The 27,452-nt window shown below is 31.9% G+C and overlaps 1 protein-coding gene across 3 annotated transcripts in view; it reads left to right on the forward strand.

Moving 5' to 3' along the window:
* Positions 1 to 27,452, forward strand: part of LOC113513030 (1-phosphatidylinositol 4,5-bisphosphate phosphodiesterase) — a 90,689-nt gene that overhangs the window by 1,476 nt on the left and 61,761 nt on the right. The window lies entirely within an intron of this gene.

The raw sequence follows: 27,452 nt of genomic DNA on the forward strand, positions 1-27,452 counted from the left end.
GCTAACTGGCCTGTTTTCATTCTCATTTATCACCCTTCACTGGTGCTCCGCCAGCGTATCCCGTTAACGCAAGCGGGGTTACCATACCATTTTCACCAATCAAAAAAATAGGATATATTACTAGCAATGAGGCTTTTAAACCCCATTACTGAAAATTTCTTTTCCCTCGACCCATTAGGTAGGTAGGGATAGTAAAATAGAATAGAAATAACCATTATTCAAAGAATTAGATCTGTTTACAAGTTCTTTTAAAGCGTAAATTTTTTATGATTCTATTGCTGGGCTCGAAACAGTGTTATATTGTTGAGAAATCGCAAGAAACTCAATATTCTTTTCGAATTACTAGATAATTTTACATTTGTTTGGCTACTGTGACTATAATAAGTTTTTATATTCTTTTTATGTGTATTATTAAATGAAAAATAAATAAAGCAAACATGAGCAGATCAGTCCCTACAAGCAACACTCTTTCTCGAGTATAAGGGATGAGCTAGTCATCATTGCGCTCAACTATATTTTAAAGAACCGAATGAACCATCACTCCGCCATCCATTAAGATCTTATAGTAAGCATGACTAGCTTCAAGATGGTACAAGATATTGGTCAATGATACTTACTAATAATGCCCTTCCCTCGTTACCTATATATTTCATTCCATAGCTATGGCCCGCTGGTGAAGATTGTTAGTTTGTGTATGTAAATGAGGTGTGGAATCTGATTTTCTGTTGGGCTAAATCAGGAAACAAACTTTAAAATTAGGTCAAGTGTCCTGACTGGGTGTGGCTGGTATCTCATTTCGAGCACTACGTATTGGGCGGCCTAGGCTACTTTGGTATTAAAATACATTTTGCTTGTAAATAATGTGAATTTATTATTAAAATTTATGTTTATAGTTTTTTTAATGATTTTAATGAACTGTAAAAAAATATAATTAGTCCTTAAGAGTGGTTAATGTGTACTTAATTACTTTCTTGTTTGGATTTGACACATTCAATTATCGAGTAGTGTAACTTATAAAACTAATAATTACCTATCAAGTCTTCAATTTAGTATGTCCTGCATTATAAGACGCCAAACATAGGTGTAGGTCTAGAAATCGGCCCTATTTTAGAATCGAATCGAATAGAAACAGTAGTATAAAAAAAAATCGAAATTTTCTATATTTGCGCGGGTTTGAGTCTTGTACTAGATACGAGATTATTTATTTAGGTGTGATTGCTTTCTAAATCAATAACTAAAATGGGCTCAATTGTGTAATTAATTTTGAAAGCTTTTTTTAATTATTTGTGAAAATACTCAGTTACAGAATAAATAATATCTAGTACAAGTCTCAGAGTCGAATTGAAACTGCGGCGCTATTTGAAGACTTTCATATAAAATATACTAGTATATACTATGATGGCCACGATATTCTCCATCATAATTGGACATTCGAGTTTCATTATATTGGACAAAAATAATTGATTGTAAGAAAATGTCTGATATTACTATAGAGTATTATGTTGATTTTCATTTCAAGAATAGTTCTGTTAAATTACAACAATTCGTCATAGTCGTAGAATACTGACGGATCTTTATATGTAATATTTGTCAGATTCGTCAGTATTCTACGACTATGACGAATTGTTAAATTGTAAATTGTCACTGGCACTAATATTATAAAGAACAGAGATCATATACTAAACTATTCATTTTATCGTGAGCCTTGATACAGTAAACATTTTTCTACGAAAAAAACAAATATCTTATTTACCTTTGCCCTTAGGCATATGTTGCATTAGTGCTTTGACCCATACCACTATGAAGAGAAGAAGGCTATACAGGGAGTTGTAAATAAACTACACAGCTATTGACCCAATAAAGAAATTTAACGCATCATAACACTATAGAGAGAATCTTATTATAGCAAAGGGTAGAAGTAAATCGCATGAGTGAATAAAGTATGAGCTCCAATTGGTAAGGAAAATAGTGAGCTGTTTTATATATAGATAGATAGATAAATACTCTTTATTGTTTCCTCCAAAAGGTTACAATAGTAAACTTATTATAGATACAAACAGTTACAAGAAATAATCACAGTAAAAAAACAATTGGCGACCTTATCGCTAAAAGCGATCTCTTCCAGGCAACCTTTGAATAGAGAGGAGTCTGGGTATGAAAAATTTTGGGTGTGTAGGTGCGTTTTATTCGCTTTGAAATAAGACTAAGAATTTTTTATTTAAATAAACTTAATCACAAGTATTTTTAATAGTATTTTTTTACGATTTTACCGTTCGTTCAGAAAGCAATTTCAGCGGAGAGGCGCGGATAAGAAACTCAACAGTAGTGGAGTTTCTTTCAACAGAAATTGCATTTCGAACGTAATTTTAAATTAAGTTTTGTTGGAAAAAGCAGTCTTTTTTTTTTTCAACAAAAGTTGATTTAAAATTACATATTTATGTCAATATAGATTGAGAAACAGTACGAGAATTATTTAAATATGAAATGAAAACTAATGAAATGATTACATTAATTATAGATATATGTAATAAGATTAGTATGAATATATAAATAATTATTTGTACATATAAGTAAAATGGTTTTATTACAAAGTACGAAGTGCGGTTATATTCGTATTATTCTATGATAGGGTAACCGATAAGGATTTATATATATTACAAATGCTATCTGCATTATATTAATAGGTACATTGTGAAAAACCAGCTTTAGATTTTTAGATTTTAAACTAATTTATACTGTGACCTCTTTAAATAGTGGTAATAAATAATCATTACTGTATACACATTTATTCACTAATTAATGGGAATATTAAAAACGTATTATTAGAATAGAATGTAATCATCATCATCATCATATCAGCCTTAAACTGTCTACTGCTGAACTTAAGTCTCTCCCTTGGAAGTTTTTGCTGGTAGTTGCTACTCTTGTTAGGCGAATTGGCAATCGCAGTTACGCTTTGGAGATGTTTTAGATGTTTTAAGAGGGACGCTACTGTCAATCCTTCGCCTCTTACGACACCTACGGGAAATAAATGGCCTATTCTATGCCCGGCATACACACCCGGCATCACACAGCAATAGGCAATAGAATAAAATAGAAAATATTGCCAGAAAAACACATAGTTATAACAGAAAATACAGTAATATTTTACATAAGAAGTGTCTCATATTAGGCAAAAGGAACTGGCTCAGCCAATGCTATGGAAGCCCCAATGCAATGTGTACACACAACAAAATATAAAATATAAACGGGTGCAACTGCTATTGCATGTTATAAGAATGAGCTCTTTGTTTATTATACAAATAAATATAATAATATATTATACATAATATATATTGATTTTTATTATGTGTTATAGTTATTAATATTAGATTAGATAACCTATTTCGATTTGTGATAAAAAAAAATTAATACTCGACTATTTTTATTACAAGGTACTTACCTAACATAATTTAAGAGTTTGTTCCAAAAAAAAAGAACACTGACTTCAATCGTAAACTAGTTATTTGTATTTAAAAATTAAACTACGTAACTGACTGTCATAAAATTGCTATGGGTCCAATCTGAAAGTATAGCAAACGAGGATGCTGTAAATCGTAACAATTCCATTTATTAAGAAAACAATTTAAAATTCTGTTCAATAAAAAAAGACTGAATTGTGGCAAAACCAGCCACTTTTATTAAAAAAATAGCTACTATATCGATTTTGATAAAATTTATATGGGGCCAATCTGAAAAAAGAATCAAAAAGAAAACAGACAAAAAAAAATCTAAGTCGATTTATTGCCGATGGAGTTATAAAGTAACAAACATAAAAAAATACCATCGAATTGAGAAACACCTTCTTTTTTTGAAGTCGATTAAAAATTAGATTAAATAGAATATTTTATAGAATTATTACATAGATTAAGGATTCTTATTCCTTAATCTATTTCATTATGCTTCCCTGCATTCTCATTAAGCGCCCGCGTCGCTAATATAGGCACAATGGCGATGCGATGGCAACTGATGTGAACATAAAGATATTTCGTAGTATAAAGGTCAACCGTGGGATGTAATTTATTCGAGTATTTCAGATTTATGCGTTCCAAACTAAAAAGCCGGCTTAAATCAATTTTTCAACAACTGCGTACATTATGTATTGTAAAATCAATTACTTAAAAATATTCCATCTGTTAGACAATATTAATAGCTATTTTGTAAATATAATCTGTATTTACAAAATAGATAAAGGCTATTCTTACTAATTTGTTTTTTTTTTTTATTTTAATGTAGTTTCTATTTTTAACTTAACTCTGGAATTAACAACGGCAAAAGTTATATTATAAGTAAACAAATTATAGGTATTTTATCATCATCATATCGGCCATTATTCGTTCACTGCTGAACGTAGGCCTTCCCCATAAATTGCCATAAGGAACAGTTCCAAGGCCTGCATCTACTGACTCCCTGCAATGTATTTAAGGTCGTCACTTCATCTAATTGGAGTTCGTTTTACATTGCGTTTGTTACGAGGAGGTGTACGAGGTCTCCAAGAACCTTACTTCCCCATCGGTTGTCGATTCTTCGAGCTATGTCTGTTTTGCCACTTCGGCTTCCTTATCCTTTAGGCTATGTAGGTTACTTTGGTACTTCTGTGGATCTTTAAAATTCTATCACGCAAAGAAACTCTGAGTATAGCCTTCTTCATAGCTCGCTGATTAATTAGAAGATTGATATGAATTAATACGAAGATTTGGCAACCGTGTAGGGTATAGATATTTTCTGCTAATTGTCATATGGGATTAAGATAAGGATCATTTGAAGGTCTCAAAGAGATTGCTTTCATCAGTACAGAAACTTATACATTTCACGTAAATTCCAGCAGTTCTTAGTGTTCCGGGGTCCTTTGACCGTCGAGATTTTGACCGAGGCATGTACATAAGAGAACCAGTTATGAAGGACAGTTTCAAACATTGAATTAAATTTATACTAGGTCCATTACAATTATAATAGACGAACATTCTAGATAAAGACTTAACAACAAATGCACAAGGCTATCTTGATCATCGCGACATTGTGATTAATAAGCAATGTACATTTTTTAAATGAATTGTAACGGAATGGTAGCACCGCCAGCGCTATCGGTATAATGCACTGTCGGGTCACCAGTGAAGGACGATAAGTGATAATGAAGTTAGGTCAGTTGGCTCATTGAAATTAATTTACTAGGAATTAACTAAAATGGTTTTTAGATGTGACCACATGGTTAACCTGATAGGATATGTTCCTAGCAACGGGGTCGCTAGTCCCAATATGTAACAATCCCTTCCTTTCGACAGCGGATATTTTATCGGTGAAATAAATTTCACTTTGTATTATTTGTATCCTTATCATATCGACCTCTACAGGATTTCCCCTAGAAACTATACTTAGTGATTTCTTTAAAGGATAATAATGGATTACCCTACTTGCGCTATCAGCATACGCTGGCGGGGTACCATTGAACGGTGATATATGAGGCTGAAACTATAAGGAATCTTTCATGACATGATATTCCGAGTTTTAGTACTCTATTTCATGTTTTTGTTCATACCGAAATCGGCCCAGTAAATGAGACTAAACCTTTCGTTCGTTATAAATCCTACCATAAAAGTCTAAAAGAACGATAATTTAAGACTTTTATATGGTATGTATCATGTACTTTTAATTTTTTTAACGACTTAGAATGGCAAACAAGATGACGGCCCACCTGATGGAATGTGGTAACCGTCGCCTATAGATATGAGCAGTACCATGAACATAACAGAGTATACTGTTTCACCCATGATACCCCCCATGCGTGGCCATTCCTGAGGACTCAGATGTTATTCCTCTGTACCCTGTAAATTCACTCCGCCATATACCACCCTTCAAATCGAAACACAGCCATGAAAACATAAATGCTTCACGGTAGAAACACGAATGGGACAGAAGTACACAAGCAATCGACTTTTGTACAGTCTTCCTCTGGTTTGTGTTTCGTTCAGCTCCGAAATGTCAGAAAACATTTTATGGTAGGCCCTCTAGTCAGTTGAACTATAATAATGAATTCAATAAGAATTAAACACCATAATGTCCAAGGGAACCGCGTGGAAGTCTGCCACCTGACGGGGTATATTGCTAGCAATGGGGATTAACGTTCCCATTATTAACAACCTCTCTTCCAACGGAGGGAAAGGGATTGTTAGTAATAGAGACTGAGAATCCCATTGCTAGCAATATACCCAACCAGGTCGACCTCCTCGCGGTTCCCCCTGGAAACTATCATTTTTTTTTTTTTTTTTTTACAACACAGGGGGCAAACGAGCATGCGGCTCACCTGATGGTAAGTGACTACCGCCGCCCATGATCACCCACAACACCAAATGACAACCACAATTCCTGATGAATTCATCATGATGGGCTAACTGGCCTGTTTTTATTCTCATCTATCACCCTTCATTGGTGCTTCGCCAGCGTATCCCGTTAGCGCAGGCGGGGTTACCATAACATTTTCACCCATTGAAAAAAACAACCTCTCTTCCAACTATCGCAGTTATTTCCTAATCAATTTGTCACAATTGGCTGACAGACCTGATTTACCCCTTACCTATCATCACTCACTAGTGCCAGGCAACCTATACTGATAACGCAAGCTTACCATTCCATTATCATACACACGTACTTTGCAGCGTGCAATTTTAGATATTCTATTGTGATTTGACTAAAATTATATATCTAGTTTTGTCTGTTGTTGGACTCAAAAAATTTTCTCCGTGTATAAAATTCCTTCTCCTTTGTATGATTAGTGATTCTAATGTAATTAGTTAACAAAAAATATTATTTGATGCTCATTATCTATAAGAAGTGACTGACCTCAACTTAATACTATATAGACAAAATAATTTCATTAAATAAATATTTATTTATGATAATTTTACGGAATGTTGATTGATAAGGAAGTCGTAGTAGGTGTGTCGTGTATACACAGCGGTACCACGTGGTGCTAAATAAATATGTATGTAACCATGTAATTAATATTATCGGCATAAAGTTATTGTTACTCACAATAACTAATTTAGATAAGACTTATTTTAAAAATAAAGGTAAAAATAATATAGAAATTATGATATAAATAAATATTATAATATTAATAATTAGGGTACAATTATTTTTTATTATTGTTGTTACACGGTATAGAATGAGCCACAATGGGTCCCATTTTACTTTTGTCGTAAGAGGCGATTGAGGCATGGGCAGCAACGTCCCTCTTAAAACATCTCTAAAAGCCTAACTGCGGTTGCCAACCCGCCTGCCAAGCATGGCAATTACTGGTAAAACTCCCCTTATAGAAAAGGTTTATGTCCAGCAGTTGACAGTTTACGACTGTAATGATAAGAGTAATAAAAAAATATTAATATTTTTTGTTCCACTATCATTTTTGAAAACAGAATAATAAACGCGCTGATAAGAAAAATATATAGCTGTTACGTACATACATACATGTCCGTCACGCCCGTCCCCTATATGTGTAGGCAAAATCAATGAAACGCCAAATGATCCGATTCAAACAGACCTCTTTCGCATCCTCCACATTCATCAATCTATTCATATACGCTCGCCGGTTACGGGTACTTTTAATTTGGCCCTTCTTCAGCACGTCGCCGTCTATTTAATCGACTTACATCCATCTAGGGTGGCCGCTATCGAGATCTCCATTCATTCGTGCTTTATAAATCTCTTTCATAATTGTTCTTTCGGCCAACCTCTCCAAATGAACAAACCAACTGTCAAATGATTGACACAATATTGCAGATCTTATTTTAGTAATATAATGCAATTGTCATTAGACAATATCTGTAAAATCATATGGAAACATTTAAAGAAAATTAATATGAGGTATAAATGCTAAAGCAAAAATTTTTATAAAATTTTCTCTGTTTGTTTGTTCTGGCATTACACAATAACTGCATCAAATTAAATATGGTTTTCACTGTTATATTCTTGTCAAGATCTAGCTTAAAATCTGGCGTATGTTTAATTTGGAGAGGCCATCTACGTATCAATAAAGTGGACTAATTCATTGGTTATCCTACTTCTGTAATCGACGCGTATAAAGAAGTGGGTAAAAATCATTATTATTATATATATCAATTTATTCTAATGCCGTTTTTATAAAAAAAAATAATCATTTTGTTGCATAATGCTTTAATTCAATATATAGTCTTTAAAACTTTAAATTAACTAAAAGATTCATGTTCTGTAGAAGCTTGTACATAAAATGAGTGTAAATAATAGGAAAGCAAATAGGAACATGTGTTGTGGAATCGTATGGGCAAATGGCAGAAGCATGTTAAGCCGATTACTTATTCAGTGTTCGGGTAAAAGCACCAGGTTAACCTTTAACCGTTCGATATGGATCGGAAATAGAACAGAATTGCATTCTAGATTCTAAACTCGGACTCCTGTAAACTTTTTTGTTTGCAATACGTTAAGGGTGCATAAATTGTTAAAGTTTTGTGTTTGCTCGCATGTTATAGTCGTTTATCCCAATTTCTATCTACTATAAGCAGTATCATGGACATAACAGAATATACTGTTTCGAATTTATTTTTTGGTTTACTGTGTGTATATATATTAAATTAATGTGGAGGATTTTGTTCAAAATTTGTATTATTAAGCCATCGTACAGGGCCTCCCTAGGTATATAATTGCGACGAAGTGCAAAAACCTGCCCCTGTCGACAAATATTTAATTAACTTTTTTATTACTACACTAGCTATGTTTAAACTAACGAAGAGGAGCGATGAAGTAGGACAACCTTTTTATTCTGTAACTAGACTACATACTATGTATAAAATTATAGTTTATGAATTATTTGTGCGATGACGGAATATAATATGTCATTATTTCTTATCATACCCGAGAGGCGATCAAGGGAACAAAACACAGTACACCAATTGAGAATAGTTAAGGTCTAAATTAAAAGCTAGGTATATATATATATATATATATATATATATATATATATATATATATATATATATATATATATATATTGTCGTTTGTGCCCCAGTATAGAATGGGCCACCCCTTCTTTTCTCGTGAGTGTCATAAGAGGTGACTAAGGAAACCTAATGGTCGAAGGATTGACAGCAACGTCCCTTTTAAAACATCTCAAAAATCCTAACTGCGGTTGTCAACCTGCCTGCCAAGCGTGGCAACTACTGACAAAACTCCCCTCATGGAGAAGGCTTATGTTCAGCAATGCAGAGTTAACGGCTGAAATAATATACTATATAACTATCCATTATGGCAATAGCAGTATTACTATTCTATTGCGATTCCTTTCTATTGGGGAGAGACCTGTACCTATTTAATGAGTTGTTATTTGTTATGACATAATATATGACAAGGAAAAAGAAAGAAAGCAAAAGCTTTATTGGCAACCAAATGCATTTACATAAAAAAAAAATAGTAATATTAATTTTTAATAATTAGGTTCCAACGTAGCCAGCACTCAGCATTATGCTATGGCAGTATATTACTACCACATCGTTATTAATGTGTAAAGTACATAGTGGCTTCACGGACAACTACGGTATACCTTATAATATTAAAACAAAAATGATACATTATTTAAATAATGGAAAGAAAATAATAATGTGTACAAGTGACATAGCTTGCAACATAATAAACTAAGTAGAACAATTTATTTATTTATTATGTATTCAACAAGAAATTTACAATGTCAGTACATTGTATCTCAGTAATAGCACCAAGAGTTAAAGGATTACTCCATAGACGAGTTCTAGAGGCCGCACTCTTCTATCTACCATTGCACATAAATTTTGACATATAGAACTCATTCTCAATTAAAGGATATCTTTATTATTTTACATTATTATCGATAGATGGTCACTAGGGGCCCCCTAAATTCTGTATTTTTCTGCTATTGCAATTCAATTTGGACTCATTAGACCATTTATTAATTCGTACTTAAATAATATTTGAGTTTTTAATTTATTTTTTTTGTAAGATGCGGAAGAAATCTGTTATTTGAAATCTCTGTTTTAAGGAATTCAGTTAAGAAGTTTCGGATTTTAAGGATCGTTTCGCGTTTATCTGACAACCGCGAGTCCATTAAGATAAATTACTTTTAAATAAACTTTTCGCAGCCTGTCATTATGCGTACTTTATTCTTAATCTGGTACTTTGCAACTTCTCAAACCGATGACAGTAATTCAAAAGAATTCCGAGCTAACTTTGCCAGCTTTTTGATAATAAAACGTAATAATTGATAAAACATCAATAATAGATTCCCAATAACATAGCGCGCATTTTCACAATTGGGGCACTAGAGGTAAACATACACTCAATTTCACAGTTATAATTAATAAGGATGGATGAAGCGTAAATTTTTTTCTAAAAAAGATAATGGTCTAGGGAAGATTGAAATCCACTGGTTTACTGATACTATTGTAATAAAACACATTAAGACCTCTGTTCATTTGCATTATAATAAATAACAAAGTTAAAACATAGCAAAAATATAGTTATAAATCTTACTTATATAATCTTACTAATTTAATAAAATTCTAACTGGACGATGTATTTACATGGAAGATATTGAAGAAAAATTTATACTATAAAAATACGCGCGTACGAAGTTGCAGACAAAAGCCAGTATATGTATATATTTGTATAGATATGTTACTTATTAGAACTTTATAAAAATAAAATTACGTCATGAAATACGTTATACGACGATGAAATATTAAATTTCAGATCAAATACAATATAAAACCCACGTCCGTACCATTCTTGTAAGTATGTAAAACCTTAAATGCCTTTACCTAAATTATACCAGACTGTTGTAGGTATAGACCACGGGATTAATTATTCTGTAGCCATTCTGTTCGAATGGGTACAGAGTAATATCCCAAACTGTACGTACTTAAATAAAATATGTATTTAAAAGTAAATATAAGTTTACATAAGTCTACGTAAGGTTCACAGTATGTTTGTTAGTATATACTATAATTAACTACGTTTGTTTTTCTTTTGAGAATAGCATTCGAAATGTCCGCTATAAGTCACTACTGGCTTTTAGCAAATATTATTATTGGTCATAATAAATTCGACCTTAGATAAAAGACCTGAAATAACAGAAACATTTTTGCTTTGTTTATTTATATATTAGCTGTCACTTGTAATTCTATCGCCAATAAGCTGTCATCATCATCTCAGCCATTATATATCCACTGGTGAACATTGGCCTCTCCCAAAGACTGCCATAAGGAATGGTCCTGAGCCACCTGTATCCATTGATTCTTGCAAAGCATTTGAGGCAATAAGCTGTGTTTTTTTTTAATAGATGAAGATGGAATGGTCATCTCACCGGCGCGGGGAAAAGGATTGTTAGTAAAGAGACCTAATAATCCCATTGCTAGCAATATACCCTCTCAGGTCGACCTCCACTGGTTCCCCCTGGAAACCATCATAGTTAATTCTTGTCGAATTCATCATGGTGGGCCAACTGACCTGCATTCATTCTCATCTATCATCTTCCACTGGTGCCTCGTTGGTGTATACCGATAGCGCGGACGGGGTAATCATTCCATTTTCACCCAATATAAAAAAAAAATCTCACCGGCGCAATCGGTATACGTTGACCGGGCATTAGTTAGTAATGATGGTAGATGAGAATAAAAACAAATCAGTAGGCCCATCGTAACGAATTCAATAAGAAATAATCACATTGATTTCTATGGGGAACTGCTAACAATAGAATTTGTGTATTTCGTTACTAACAATCCCTTTCCCTTCAATAAGCTGTGCTTATGTGGCAGTGAAATTACAGGGTACAGAGGCATAAAAACTTAACCCTCAGGAAAGGTTAAGCATACATTCAAATTCAAATCATAATATAATAAGTGTTAGGTTTAATATTTAATTAGTGCAGTCTTTACAATTCATATTATTATTATGTATATGAACACATTAATAATAGACACTAGATTAAAGTATAGACTATAGAGTAGAAAAAAAAAAACAAGAACGAAAGAATTAAAAATTGTTTCCCAAAAAAAAAACAGACTTCATTTGTGTAAAAGCAGTTATTTTGATCTAAAAACTAAACATTTGAAACCGATTTTGATGAAATTTCTATGGCATCAATATTTAAGTAAGAGGTATCTTTCAGACAAAAAAATCTGAATCAGTTTACAACTGATGAAATTATTTAGTAACAAACATAAGAAATGACCTATTTGGGAACCTCCTTTTTTGAAGTCGGTTGAAAATATGGCTATTGATTAAAAGTATAGGTAATGTATCTACTATATATATCTATATATATATAGGGAGACTTTGTACAAAAGTCGATTATATATACCTCTGTCCCATTCGTGTTTCAACCGTGAAGCAGTTGTGTTTGCATGGCTGTGTTTCGGTTTGAAGGGTGGGATATGGCGTGAATTTACTGGGTACAGAGAAATAACACCTGAGTCCTCAGGAATGGCATCGCATGAGGGGTATCATGGGTGAAACAGTATACTCTATTATGTGCATGGTACTGCTTATGTCTATAGGCGACGGTTACCACTTTCCATCAGGTGGGCCATCAGCTTCTTTGTCATTCCAATTTGTATGAAAAAAAAATCTACTGTAGAATAAAATATATAGAAATGTAAAAATAAGAACTATAAAATGGAAAAGTTATATATTTATATATATTATATTATACTTTATTAAATAATAAAAAGAGGCTATACAAACAGTCATTCATTCAAACAATATTTCATTAATTTGTGTGCCCATTTAGAGCAAATCTTGGTAGCCACATCATCAAACAATAATGAGAATCATGGTACGATAGGTGTCATAACACTTTCTATAAAATGGATCGTCAGTTTGTGCCATTTTAAGTTACATATACCATATAAAAATCTGTCCATTGACGCGATAGACCGAAATGTAGACAAAGTGGGTACCTGTATACTCCTAATATTGTTGCGTGACATCAAGACATATTGATAAGATTGTAGCAAATTGGTTATTATAATATTAGCTTTTTAGGTACGTGGATTGCATATAACGTGAAGCCTGTGAACAAAAATGTTTTTTTCCATTTTGGTTGGTAGATAATAAAAGGGTAGTTTTAAATTGGATTATAGGCGTATTTTTATTTATTTATTTATTTTTATTATATAAAACTTAACCTAATAATTAATATTATTAATATTATAAATACGAAAGTTTGTAAAGATGGATGGATGATATTTTTCACGCAAAAATTACTGAACGAAATTGAGTGAAATTTGTTACTGTTTCACGCAGGTGAAGCCGCGGGATACCTACTGCTAGTGACAAATACAATATAGTATGCAGTATAATACTATTATTAAAATTGACAAATCTTAACCGATTTCAATGATATCTTTTTATTTTGCAACAGTATTTACTCCCGTTCCGTACCTTACTAATCTTCTCAAGATTGAAATGTAAAATGATATTAAGTAGATTTTTAAAAATATTTTACTTCAAAATACGGAGTGCAGTTCTGTATTTGCTTATAGTTTTACAATTAATTATTTTTCGTATTATTTACTTTTCTCTTTACTGACTGTTTGCAAACTTCACGTGAGACGTCTTTACATACAAAGATATATGTAAAAGAGAATTGTTATGTAACTGTCTGTATCTATATAGTTTCTTCCTTACAAAGCCACTGGCTATTAGTTTAACAACCACATTGTCCACTAGTTTGTTGGCTCCCCACTTGACCCATATAGCTCCGAAGTTTAGGTTTATGGTTGTTTGAAGTACTCCCAGTTTCACCACGTGTAAACATATAGGGCTATATATAGTAGAATTGAATTTATTTCAATTTTACAAAGTTTTAGAAAACTATATAAGTTATTAAATTTTGCAGTAAAACTATTTTCAGCCGATTTCGAAAAATTAAGAAAAAAAAAGGTTCTCAATTTCGTTATATTTTTTTAAGTTCGTATAATCTCATAACTCTGTTAACAATAAACCGATTTGAATTTTTGTACCTGAAAAAATATATTTACAGATTCGATCCATATAAATTTTATCAAAATCAGATGATTTGTTTAAATTTTAAATCAAAATAACTTAGTTTTGCTTCAACTGATGCCGGTTTTTTTATCATAATCTTAAATTATGAGAAAAAAACATTAATCAGTAGTTTATATATTTATTAGTAGTTAGTATTGCTTAATCAGATAGCTATAGGCGAAGCACTGGATTTAGGACAGCTCAAACTACGTTAGTTAAATAGGTAGGTACATAGACTTAAATATTAGCATAAATACTACAATATTTTATTATATAAACATAAATAAATAAATAAATAATATATTTTCTACGTAATTATTTCAAACATGTTGTTATTGTAAGATGAACTAAATATAACTATCTGCACGATTAGTAGTAGGTAATTCTAAAGTACCTATCTATTTTAATAACATTACAGAAACTTTTCCGAAGTTGTAAACATGAAAACATAAAAAGAAATCAATGCTCATTTGGTCTAAACAACGTACAAAAACTTCCGCAAATTCAAGGTTAGTAAAAACTCTTGTATGTTTTAATGAGGTATTCATACTAGGGTTATCGATGTTCGGTAAAAATCAATCTTTCGAATAGATTGTAGTTGGAAACTAATAATTCTATCAGTGACAAAATTCTTGAAAATGACGTTAAAAATATTAATTTCGATTTTTTTATGTGCATGTTGAGATCTAAAAAATAAAAATACTACACAGGGTAATGAACGTCTTTCTAAAATAACATACATACGAATAATTATAATATGGAATCTTTGGAAAAAGCTCGATCTATTAATTTTTGTATCAATCAATCTTTAGATCGGTTAATATAAAAAAAAAGATCGATTCAAAAAAATTAAGATCGAGATTATTCGATTCAATCAAATTGAAATTGAAAACCCTAATTAATATTTTACTATTTCGGCCGGTATCGTTTACAATAAATTTTCTCAGCTTCACAAGCATTTTGTGTGGGCAGCTACGCGCCAGCATATGTTGCTTTGTTTATATTTTTAATAACACATTTTTTGCTAATAACTCATCGTATTATTATTTAACTTAGTGTCTACATAATATTATTATCTCATTAAAACATAAAATTTAAAAAAAATGCCAAGTCTTGCAAACGCAGTTCTACTACTACAAATAGTTGTGAAATTTCATGTAAAACCAAGTGATTTATTTTAGTTATTGTGTATGGAAGCATCTATTCAACAATATTGGTATAAATTGTCATATAGACAAATACCTATCATCATTTATAGTGACTCAATATTAAATGTCTTTATTTCTATAAAAAATATATGAACTTGGCGATTGTACAGTACTATAATTAAAATCTTACTTATAATACATTTTATGAGTGAAAATAAAATGGTAACCCCGCTTGCGTTATGGGTATTCACTAATGAGGCACCAGTGATAGATGATAGGTGAAGACTAACGCAGATCAGTTCGCGCATCGTAAAGCATTCGACGAAAAATAAGTTCAATGGTTTCGAAAAGGTCGAACTAAATTGCTAGCAATGGGGTTGTCAGACCACTCTTTATAGCTCTCGATTAATAACACATCATCCCATTGCTAGACATTTGTTTACACATATACAAAGACTTTGATATAAAATTGAAATGTACTTATTTTACGAGTATACTAGGAGAAACTACCAGCTGGCCAGACAACTTGACATAATATTTAATTTCGAGTTTTCTTTTCTTACACAAGTGAATTATATACGCTTTGTTCCCTTAGCTGCCTTTATAGTATAGGACATTTTATTATAAGGGTCGCCTCTCGACATCCTTGGGATGAAAAGGGTGCTATAATTCATTGTAAATCTTATTCCATCACCACATCGTACCCTTTTCATATAGAACATGCAATTTGCTATTATATTTTTATGAGAAAAGAAGAAAGAAAACTGTATTGTATGTAGTTATAACTGACTCGTATAGTAATTGTTACTGCATAGTAGTTTCTCTTTTTAAGTGTCACTGTCTTTTAATGCGTATGTATGTGAGTCATATATGGTGAATACTTTTCTTCTTCTACGAGCATTAGATAATAATAATTATCCACTGCATTACGCACACTGAGTATTCTTAAGTAAATAGTTGTTCATACAGTATTGTGGATAATGAATAAATATTTTGAATTTTAATTAATTGTTGTGGTCTCTTTGAGTGTTTTTTTTTTGCTAGACAATGGAAAACAATGGTTCTGTAAAAACCATAGCAACGCTTCATTCAGGATCTGTGAGCTCTTAGGCTACATCTGTAATGGGCCCTTTCTACGTATAAAATGAATATCATAATATCGAATTTTTAACCATTGTACTATACAGAACTTAAAGTTCAATTGAATTGATGAGATGAAAATAGGATTATGGATCCACAAAATAGTTAAGAGGAATCACCAGCCATTGCGACAGTATTGCTAGTAATAAAATATATGCACATAAAAAATTAAGTTCTCTCTTTTATATTTACCTAATTTACTAACCAATTGTGCTTATTTGTGGCAAATCCATTTATGCAAAGTCCCTTTTGTATTAGAGGCCTCTAGGCTAGCTTATGTAACCTATGTTTAAATTCGGCGTTGGACCATAGATTAAGTATATTGTCCGCAGTCTACCAAATCGAAAACCAATCAAGTACAAACATATTTATTTTTTACTATAAATTTACCTTTTTTTATTCTGACGCATCCTCGACCGTTTAGAGAACAATGTAGATTGTCTTGTTTTCTTAATATTTGATCGAGTTCTTCGAAAAGCTTTTCATTATTAATCTAAACACCACAATTGAATTAACAAAACAATGACCCAAACTAGAAAATGAAAACTAATTTACACTCAATAAACACTGCAGACAATTCAGGAGTTTGGTTCATAGATTTGAGATGGTCGCGCGATTTGATTCAAACAATATGGTTTGAGTTTATTACTAAGAACAAGGAATTACGAAATTTGGTTTATTATCAATATTCATTAAAAAAAATTTACCATTGTCTAGTACTCATTGTACAAATTCTACTTAGTTTGGAACTAGATGTGTAATATGGCCTGTGGTATTTACATGTACTTTTTCAACCGTTAAATAAAATTATTCACGTAGTTTCATAATTTTTTTTTTGTGTTTGACGTTTCAGTCGCCTTTACGACGCATTTGTGTTTAGAACGAGTTCATAATTTTTTTTTATTAAACTTAGACTGTTGTTTGTGACAAGCTGACGGCTCATCTGTTGGAAAGTGGTAACCTTCACCTATATACATGAACAGTATCATGCACATAACAGAGTATACTGTTTCGCCTATGATATCTCTTGTGCGTTACTATTACTGAAGACTAACATGTTATACCTCTCAAGTAAATTCAATTCTACGAGTATATCTTCAAACCTAAACACAGCGATACAAACAACTGCTTCGCAGTAAAAACATGAATAGAACAGAAATACCCAAGCAAACGACTTCTGTACAAAATTTCCCTCTGGTTTGATTATGAATGGTGATGATGAATTTAGAACATATTTTTTACATATGATCAGTACCATGGACATTACAGAGTACCCTGAATCGCCCATGTGTTTTCATTCTTAATGATTAAGAAATAAGAGCTCGATGACAACATTGAGTACATATTCCTTATTTCTTTTGTGACTCTTACTAAATTGTTATTACTTTGTTGTATACTTCGTTAGATTCGCATGACGAAATATACAAATTATTATTATCAGTTTATCATCTTAAAGGGCCTTTATATTAGTTTATGAAAGAGACCGCTAATAACTAGGCTCACGGTCAACTCAGTCGCTTCACCATCTCTCAACAATGACGCGACTGTCTCAACAGGCGACCTTCCTGCTCTTTTGCTTGGTCTTGAACATAACACATGCCTAATAAATATCTTCACGACTATAATCTTTGAAGAGATAGTCATAGACATTTGTCAGTCATTGCGGTTTCATAATTATTTGGCATGTCCTGCGTATTGCGGCAAGCATATTTGTATACAACGTAATAAACAGATAGATGGCCACTGTCTTTCGGTTTAAAAAAATTGTTAACAATGTTTCCCATCACTTGAAAATTTGATTGAAGTTTAAAATGATATACATGTTTTAGGTGTCTGCCTTTAAAAGTAGTGCCTTTAGAATTATAAGTTGGAATAGAAAATCTTTAAATCACGACGTTCTCCGTTGTATTTAGTTTATAACATGAATATTTTTTATCAATCAATTAAAAAAAAACATGTTTTAGCAATTAATAGATTATACATTAGGTATTCTTATTCTCTGATAATATATAAATTGCTATTTTTTGTGTAAGCACATTTCTCCTTAGTTCTTGAAGTCACTTTTCACCAGATTAGTTAAGTTCAAGCGCGAATCCATCATTTAATAATAAAAAAAGGAACTTAATATATGAAAATCCCATGTCACGATATTCGTTCACGCTGATCTCCGAAATCGCTCAACAGATTTTTAATAAAATTTTGTAAATATGTAGTTTTCTCCAATTTGAGAAATAATTTTATCTGATTAAAAAAATTGGCAAAATGGGTGGCGGTAAGGAGCAAAACGTTTGCCGGGTCAGTTCGTACCTATAGATACAGGAGTTAATATTTAAACAGTACATAAACAAAAGTAGAAGTGATGTTAACAATATTATTAAGTGAAGCTATACCTCTGTACTACACCTACATAGCACTTGATGGATATATTTCTAGTAATACGTACGTAATAAAACAGCTATATCATCTATTATTATCGAATGAATTCGTTGTGGATGAAACCATTCCGTGGAAATTGATGATCAATTCGCCAAACCCGCAAGTGTATTATATCAAGGACGTGACGAATGCTTTTGTTCGTCCTCTAAGCGCTGTATTACTAAATAAATTAAATAACAATAGTAGTATATAGTAAGGGGAAGGGATTGTTAGTAATGGGGACTACCAGTCCCATTGCTATCAATATACCCTCTCAGGTCGACCTCCCCGTGGTCCCCCCTGGAAAGCATCGTGCTGAATGTGTCCATCACGATGGGCTAACTGACCTGCCTTTTCATTCTCACCTATCATCCATCACTGGTGCTCCACCAGCGTATACCGATAGCGCAGGCGGGGTTACTATTCCATCTTCACCCATTACAAAAAAAAAATTAAAAAATAGTAGTATAGTATCTAATTTATGTCAGTGTAATTGGAATACATTCATTCAAAAAAGTAGTATATATCTTCCTCTGTCCCTGAGATTAATGCACACTAAAATTTCATGACGAATTTTCGATTTCCAATCGTTATAACATAAAGTGGTAATTATAATTTAAAGTGGTAACACAAAGAAATGAACAAATTCATTTTTACATTTATATATATTTTCAATTGGCTTCAGAAAGAGAGAGGTTCTTAATTCGGTTCTATTTTTATTTTATTTATCTATATATTTACTTATCACTCCGGCAGTTGTAAACCGATTTGAAAATTTCTTTTTTTATCTGAAAAAATATTCTTACCGATTGATCTCATAAAATTTTTAACAAAATTTGTTTAATAGTTTAGTTTTTACATCAAAATAACTGATTTTGCCATAATTGAAATCGGTTTTTTTTGTATACACGGTTTGTAATTATTTTCCAGTCACAATAGCCTTTTACAGATGTGAGATTTGCAATAATTTTAAATATCGTTAAATCACCCTTATTGCAAATGAAATAATTGAAAACGAAGTAAAAAGCTGTAAAAGAAAAATCAACTTAGAAATAAATGATTGTGTATTCATAAAATGTCACTGTTTTCTAAACGGCCGCCCATTTATCTCATCGGTCTGAACTTGTAACCTCTCTTGTTTGTTCGTGATGCAATGCTTCATTGGATAAAATATTACAGTTTGTTGTTAATTTAACGTAAAATAGTAATTTTATATTATTATTATTATTATTTCACCCGTCAACTGTCCACTGCTAAACATAAGCCTTCCCCGTATGGGGAGTTCTGTCAGTAGTTGCCACGCTTGGCAGGTGGGTTGGCAACCGCAGTTAGGCTTTTAAAGATATTTTAAGAAAGACGCTACTGCCCATCCCTCGCCCTCCCGTAGTCGCCTTTTACAGCCTCTACGAGAAAGGAAGGGTTGGCCCATTCTATGCCGGGGCACACACGCCAATAAAATAATATAAAAAGTAGCATATATATCTTATTATCTTATACTAAATTTTATAGTGATTTACTAAACCGTTAAGAGAATTAAAGAAGAAAAAAGATTTATTGAAGCGCCAAGAGGTAACAATCAAACAAACTCACTTCCACATTTATAATATTCGTCAGCATTATCATCATATCAACCTTTAACCGTCCACTGAACATAAGCGTCTTTCTTGGGAGGGATTTTGCCAGTTGTTGCCACGCTTGGTAGAAGGATTGGCAACCACAGTTAGACTTTGGAGATGTTTTAAAAGGGACGCTGGTGCCTATCCTTCGCTTTCCCTTAGTCGCCTCTTACGACATCCACGGGGTGGCCTATCCTATATTGGGGCCACAAGGCGATTTATAATATTATAATGATTAATTATGTTTTTTATATATAAGACTTTGTTATTTTTTATATATAAGATTTTATTATTTTTTATATAAACTGTATTAGACCGACTAATGCACTGACTTGATTTGACGAACTGACTGATGGAAGGCGATGATTATTGTCTATAGACATACACAGCACCATGAATACTACAGAATTAAATGTAAAACCATAACGCCTTTCATGTGTTTTTTTATATAATGAAAATTTAATAGTAATCCGCTTGTTCTATCAGTATACACTGACAGATATATGACAGATGAGAATGGAATCAGGCCAGATGGGGCATCGTAATGAATTCACCGGGAGTTAACTAAGATAATTTCCATTCGTACCACATGGAGGTCGACCCGGTATATTACTGGTAATGGGGCCGCTATTCCCTATTAATATTTTTTTTTTTATATTATATATATATATATATATATATATATATATATATATATATATATATATATATATATATATATATATATATATATTCTTTATCTCCCTCTGGTACTGTACCTCTGTTCAGGTACTCTATACAGTAGTACCTATCTGTTAATACCATTGTCAAGATCAAAGCAGCGTTTACTGCTATACCAATATACATAACAATAAATTCCTATTATATTTTACCTTTATTATGTACAAATTTGTATTTTCTTGAAATGTGACCGATTGTCACAAACATTCTTTATGGTGACAGCCACGAATTTATTTGTCGAGATAATATTATAATCTGTATACAAACGTGTCTGTGAGATTAACGTATTCTCGTTGTCCTCTAAAAGATGTGGCGAATAATATCGACTTGTTGACCACAACTAGATAATATACCTATTAAAACTAACGTTAATTATAATATAATGCATTACATTATAATAATGTTTTTTTAAACCTCCAGTACGCATGTTATGCACACACTCACAGCGTACACTCATAAAAAAAATTCATAATTGCTTTATTTTTACTCTTTATTGATACCACTTAAAGAATGATACAAAATATATTATATTTATGAAATAAAAAAAAGGGATTCGTCGCTAAAGCAATCTTTTCTAGACATCATTTGGATAGAGGAGAAAAGAAAGAAGACGGTAGCTATTTGACGCTAGAAATGCAACTAATAAAAAAAGAAAAACGCAAATATGAATAAAACTTATGCAAATAATTATATGCACATCTCACATTTAAGTACTTATAATAGTATATGTTACATAAATACATTATATATTTATATGATAAATATATGAAATAAATTTATATATATACGTATTGTAATATTATTCATATATATGTATATATATCTTTGAATGTTATTGAATAAAAATATTCATATTATTTTTACTTGAAAAACATTACTCTCCTTTTTCAGCAATTACAAAAAAATCTGAATATCGTGTCCAGTATTAAATGCTGTCAAGAACAGATAATTTAGATAGGGGTGACAATTCAACATCTATTATTTATCTTGGTGCCAGACTGTCAGTGCAAGGCTTCCTTAAAGTCACAACCAAACCCCATTTACGTTGCCCTATTGAAAATTATAGACCTCAGATATAAATAAGGCTAAACGTACTGTAGGTTCTAGTTAATAAAAAATCTAAATTATTATTATTATCCTTAATATTAATAATTCCTGCCTTTATAGCTAAATATCTAATTATTCCGTCTTTAAAATTTTTTTTTTCAAATAAGATCATGCAATTATTAAAAATGGACAATTATATTTAGCTGCAGTAAAACTCTTTTAGGCCTATTTTAAAACAGAGAATTCTCACGCAAAATAAATGCATTTACAACATCTGTTAAAATTAAATATCTGTATTGGATATATATTTATATAAGTTAAAACTTACACAAAAGGGAGGATGGATATTTGAAAAGTCTAGCATGTTCCATTTTTATGTTAAGACTAGCATTCCGACCCCCGCTTCGGCCGGATAGATAGAATTTTCGAACATAATATATAAGCTATGTTACTCGCTGATAATGTAGCTTTCTATAGGTGATTTTATTTTTATTTAAAAAAAAAATTATCCAATATAAATTACCTCCTTATAATATTAGTGTATAGATATCTTCCATTTCAATACCAAGATTCAGCAACAAAATTCAATAAATATCTTGTGTTTGTTTTTTTTTTAATAGATAAAGGGTCGCTAGTTGTTTATATTTTTACTTCATTAGTTCGTTTAATGATGCTAACCTTATTGAGATTTATGAGAGACGGTGTTTAGAAGTTCCGAAAACCTGTCGATCACATATCTGTAGATGTCCTTTGATGTTAACTGTACATAATATAAATACAGCTTACACGAGTAACAGCTGCATATAATATGGTTACATTTTGCCAACACTCGACTCTTATATTTTCTTATTGTGACTTCCGAACCCTGTGAAGTAACTTGCATTATTAAATATAAGGAATATATTACTTACCAACTAGGTGGTCTCGTGACCTTTTCGCGTGAGCTCATATTTTTGCCAGGATATCAAGAGCATTTTATATTACTGCGTGGGTTTTTATTTAAGAGACTTACCACCTGTTTCCCTGAATATCTGAGAGCGCTTTTTTTCATTACATGCAAGACAGAAATGTATATCTCTGATCTCTTTCATATCCACCCATCAAATCAACACACAGTATAATATTATGCTGCATTAATTGAAATTGGTAACCAGGTCATCTTGATTTATTCATTGGACAGTGTAATCTGTCAAATAGTTTATCAGCATTCAACAGTCTGTGATAGTAAACCTTAAAATTACTTTGAATTCAATATCCATTACCTACCTTTGTCTCTATATTATTTCCATATTAGTTTTTGAAGCAATAAACATCGGATGTTCAAGTAAAGGGACTCGATATCTGTAATCGAAATCTATATTAATATGTATATCGTCAAATGGAGTTTATTGCAATAATTTCATTAACCCTATTCTGTCAATACCAATCGTGTATTGGAAATATTACTCCAATCACGCTCGAGATGGCTCCCAAATGATTACAGAGTGAAAAGCTTAATTTAATATATACAATTAACAAAATTTAACTTTGATGTAACGATCTCTATGGGATCAAGTGTATTCTTTGTGAAAGTCATTTCGTTTGAAAATCTGTTGCTACTGTTTTTTAATAGACGATAATGGAATGGTAACTCCGTCTGGGCTAACGGTATATGCCGGGAGGCATTAGTGAGGGATGATAGGTAAGAATGAAAAGACAAGTAAGTTGATGAATTATAATGGAATGGTAACCCCGCCTGCGCTAACGGTATACACCGGCGAGGCACCAGTGAAAGATGATACTCGTAGGTGAGGGTGAAGCAGGTCAGTTAACCCATCGTGACGAATCTAACAATAAATCAATCACGATGGTTTCCAGGGGGAACCACGAGGAGGTCGACCTGACAGTGTATATTGCTGTCAATGGGGCTACTAATCCCCATTACTAACAATCCCTTCTCTCCCCTAGGCAAGTTAGTTAGCTTATCGTGATGATACATTTAGAAATCGTGATCCATTTAGAATTCAGCATGATGGTTTCCAAGAGGAACCACGTGGAGGTCAACCTGATAAGGTATATTGCTAGCAATGGGATTGGTAGTCCGCATTACTCACAATACCGCCCCCCCCCCATCTGTTACTATTGGGCTACCTAAACACGCTCTTCGAACTTGTCAATCACAATTAAGCTTCGCTGCAGGAACACTTTTACATTATGTTCACAGAATTTTATTACAGTTTAAATTTGAACGTAATTTCATTTTATATTAAAGGTCCTTGTTGCTAATGGTCTGTATCAATCGAACTTGATAATCTGTGTCATTGTAACGTTATATTACTTATTATTTTTAATGTGATTAATTATAAAATTTGTTACATTTTTATTATAAACCAAAAATTCATTCTAATTTTAAAAAGATTAATGGCTCTTCTTCAGTTAATTGTGGCTATTTTGATCCTACAGATTAAAGTATTTTTTTACGTTTGCTTCATTATTCTAGGCAATATACGCGAGACTCGATGATCTTGCTATAATTAAAGTAAATAAATTAAAACTTTTCTTAACTAATTAAAACATTGCTCAACCTTATACAAAATAAACCCCAATTAGAAAGTTTAATCAAATTGTAATCTCTAAATGAAGTTAACGTAAGTACTTTATGTTGAAATAGGAATTACCGAATTATGATTTATGTTAATTCTAAATTCTTAACTTTATCTGTGAAACTCTGTAGCTATATATTTATATATTTCAAATTAAATAACCGATTTAAAAAAAAACATTATTAATTGAAATACAGCTATGTTTCTGCGTATATAAATAATTTTATAAAAACAACGTCATTTTTCTTTCATAGAAATTTTATTAAAGTAAAAAGATTCTAAATTCGAAAATGTGCAAACATCTACTACGACAGGTTTTTTTTTTGCATTTCCGTTGAACTAATATACCTAAATGTAACTTAATAACATCTATTTTCTGATAATAATATATTCCATTTAATATTTTGGGGTATTTGACCTAATATATACGTGGGTTGAACAATAGATAAAATCAGCTAGGTCGCGTATTTGGCAACATAAAATTGCGTTGTATTAAAACAAAATAAGAATATGAATGCTCGATATTGCCTGTGTTGTCTATCATGTTGTTTGACTAGTATTAACGATTAGAAATTAAATATGTGGATATTGGTAAGAGATAGGTATATAATTTTGATAATAATTTATGTATAACGTTACATTATTTACGTACAATTTAATGTTCAGTCACATAGTTGCTATAATTATAGAAATACCCTAGTTTGCAACAGTTAGTTTTTTTTTTTTTACACTATCATAGTGCAATCCTCTTATTTTCTTTTGCACTAAATTCTCAAAAAAAAAAAGTGATAAGACACTTTAATAGTTAAAATAGGTTTGTAGCAGGTTTTACTTTTTATGAATAATTGGGGTGAATGTTCATCATGATTAAATAATTATGTTTGTACGCAAAAAACAATGAAATTATAAATCGTATTGGCTAATGAACGGCATGCCTTATTATAGCTGAAAGAAGGTTCAGCAAACAGGTTCAGTGCTAAAAATATTTATTAATTTCGCCACTTCAAAGCCCTTTGTGTTGAACTTCTTTTCATTGTATCTGGTAACGGACAGCAGGGCTAGAATATTGAAGCGTTTGGGCCATTTAGGGCCAATGACCTTTATATCTAATGTTAAGTTCACAAACTGTACTAAAATGTATAATATAATGTATATTGTAAATTTTAATAATATTTCCGACTACTTGAGTGACAGCTTTTTTACTGTGACAAAAACTAGTAATTTCCGAATTAATGTAAACAAAAAATTTATGTGTGTTATCCTTAAATTACCTGCCATTCTGTGCACACAATAGACATTTTGTCCATAGACAAAATTTTCATTTTCCGCCATGTTCTAATAAAACATATGTGTGTTATGCCAAGCAATCGTTTCTTATGCTTACTAATATTATAAATGTGAAAGTAAGTTTGTTTGCTTGTCACTTATAAGTGCCTTAATGGCTCATCAATCATCATCAAATTTGGTATATCATATTGCAGTAGATTGTAATTGTATGAGATTTTTAAGGAACTATTTATGATACGGAAGATCTGTTCACCCGTATATGTTTAGCTGTCAATATAGTGTAGTCACAGGGTAGTCGAATAATAAATATCATCAATAAAATGTAGGTACTTAAAGATGCGATGGTGACAGCAAACGGCGTGTGTGGAGAGGTGGAATAAGGAAAGTTATCAAGTGGTTTAAGCTGACCTAATTGAGTTTCGTTATTATAATACTAGTGAACAGAAACAGTATTTAAATGTTATCGGCATCAGTAAATCACTGTTAAACAATTTTAAGTGATTTTAGATGATTACATACCGAAGGGGTAAGTTTAGACTTACAAATTGATATACCTAATTAACAGTTACATAGAACACATAATATCACAGTTAATAACGATGTGTCTTCATTATTGTAGCCTAAGGAAATGCCCTTGATTGAGTCCTGAAGTTATACATTAATTATCCCACCGCCAAGCGGTAACTGGCAAATGCTCCCTTAGTTAGTCCCTTAGAAGCCTATGTTTAGCAGTGGGATATGGCGTGAATTTACTAGGTACAGAGGAATAACACCTGAGTCCTCAAGAATGGCAACGCATGGGGGGTATCATGGGCGAAACAGTATACTCTGTTATGTCCATCGTACTACTCATGTCTATAGGCGACGGTTACCACTTTCCATCAGGTGGGCCGTCAGCTTGTTTGCCATTCTAAGTTGTATATATATAAAGTGGGCAGCATTAATAATATAATAATATCGTTATTGTAATGATGATAATGATTTGGTTAGAACAAATAAGTATCATAAGAATAAATAATCCTTATTTCTATGTTAGTGCCTTGAATATCTCGATTTCATGAGAATCTTGACATAATTAACAGCAATTTCTTGCTCCTTCACAAAAAACATTCTATTGTTAAGTATTCCATTGTGCTCAGCTACAATAATTACTTACTCGCAATCACGATATAATGCTTGTCTCACTATTAAAACAAAGAGAAACGGTGATACATATAATGCCAAACCGGCATCGGAAGCCCCTGCATATTCCAATAATTGGGTAGTACAGAATACCTACAGCATTAACGATGTATTTTTTTTATAACACAGAGTAAACGCCACCTTCTGGCTCAGTAGATGGTAGGTGACCGCCCATTAGCACTTGCAACATCGGAGGAATTCTAGGTCTACTGTCAGGGATATTTTTTCTA

The sequence above is a fragment of the Galleria mellonella genome, unplaced genomic scaffold (genome assembly GCF_026898425.1).
Source record: "Galleria mellonella isolate WM207_F2 unplaced genomic scaffold, CSIRO_AGI_GalMel_v1 utg113, whole genome shotgun sequence".
Classification (NCBI taxonomy): Eukaryota; Metazoa; Arthropoda; class Insecta; order Lepidoptera; family Pyralidae; genus Galleria; species Galleria mellonella.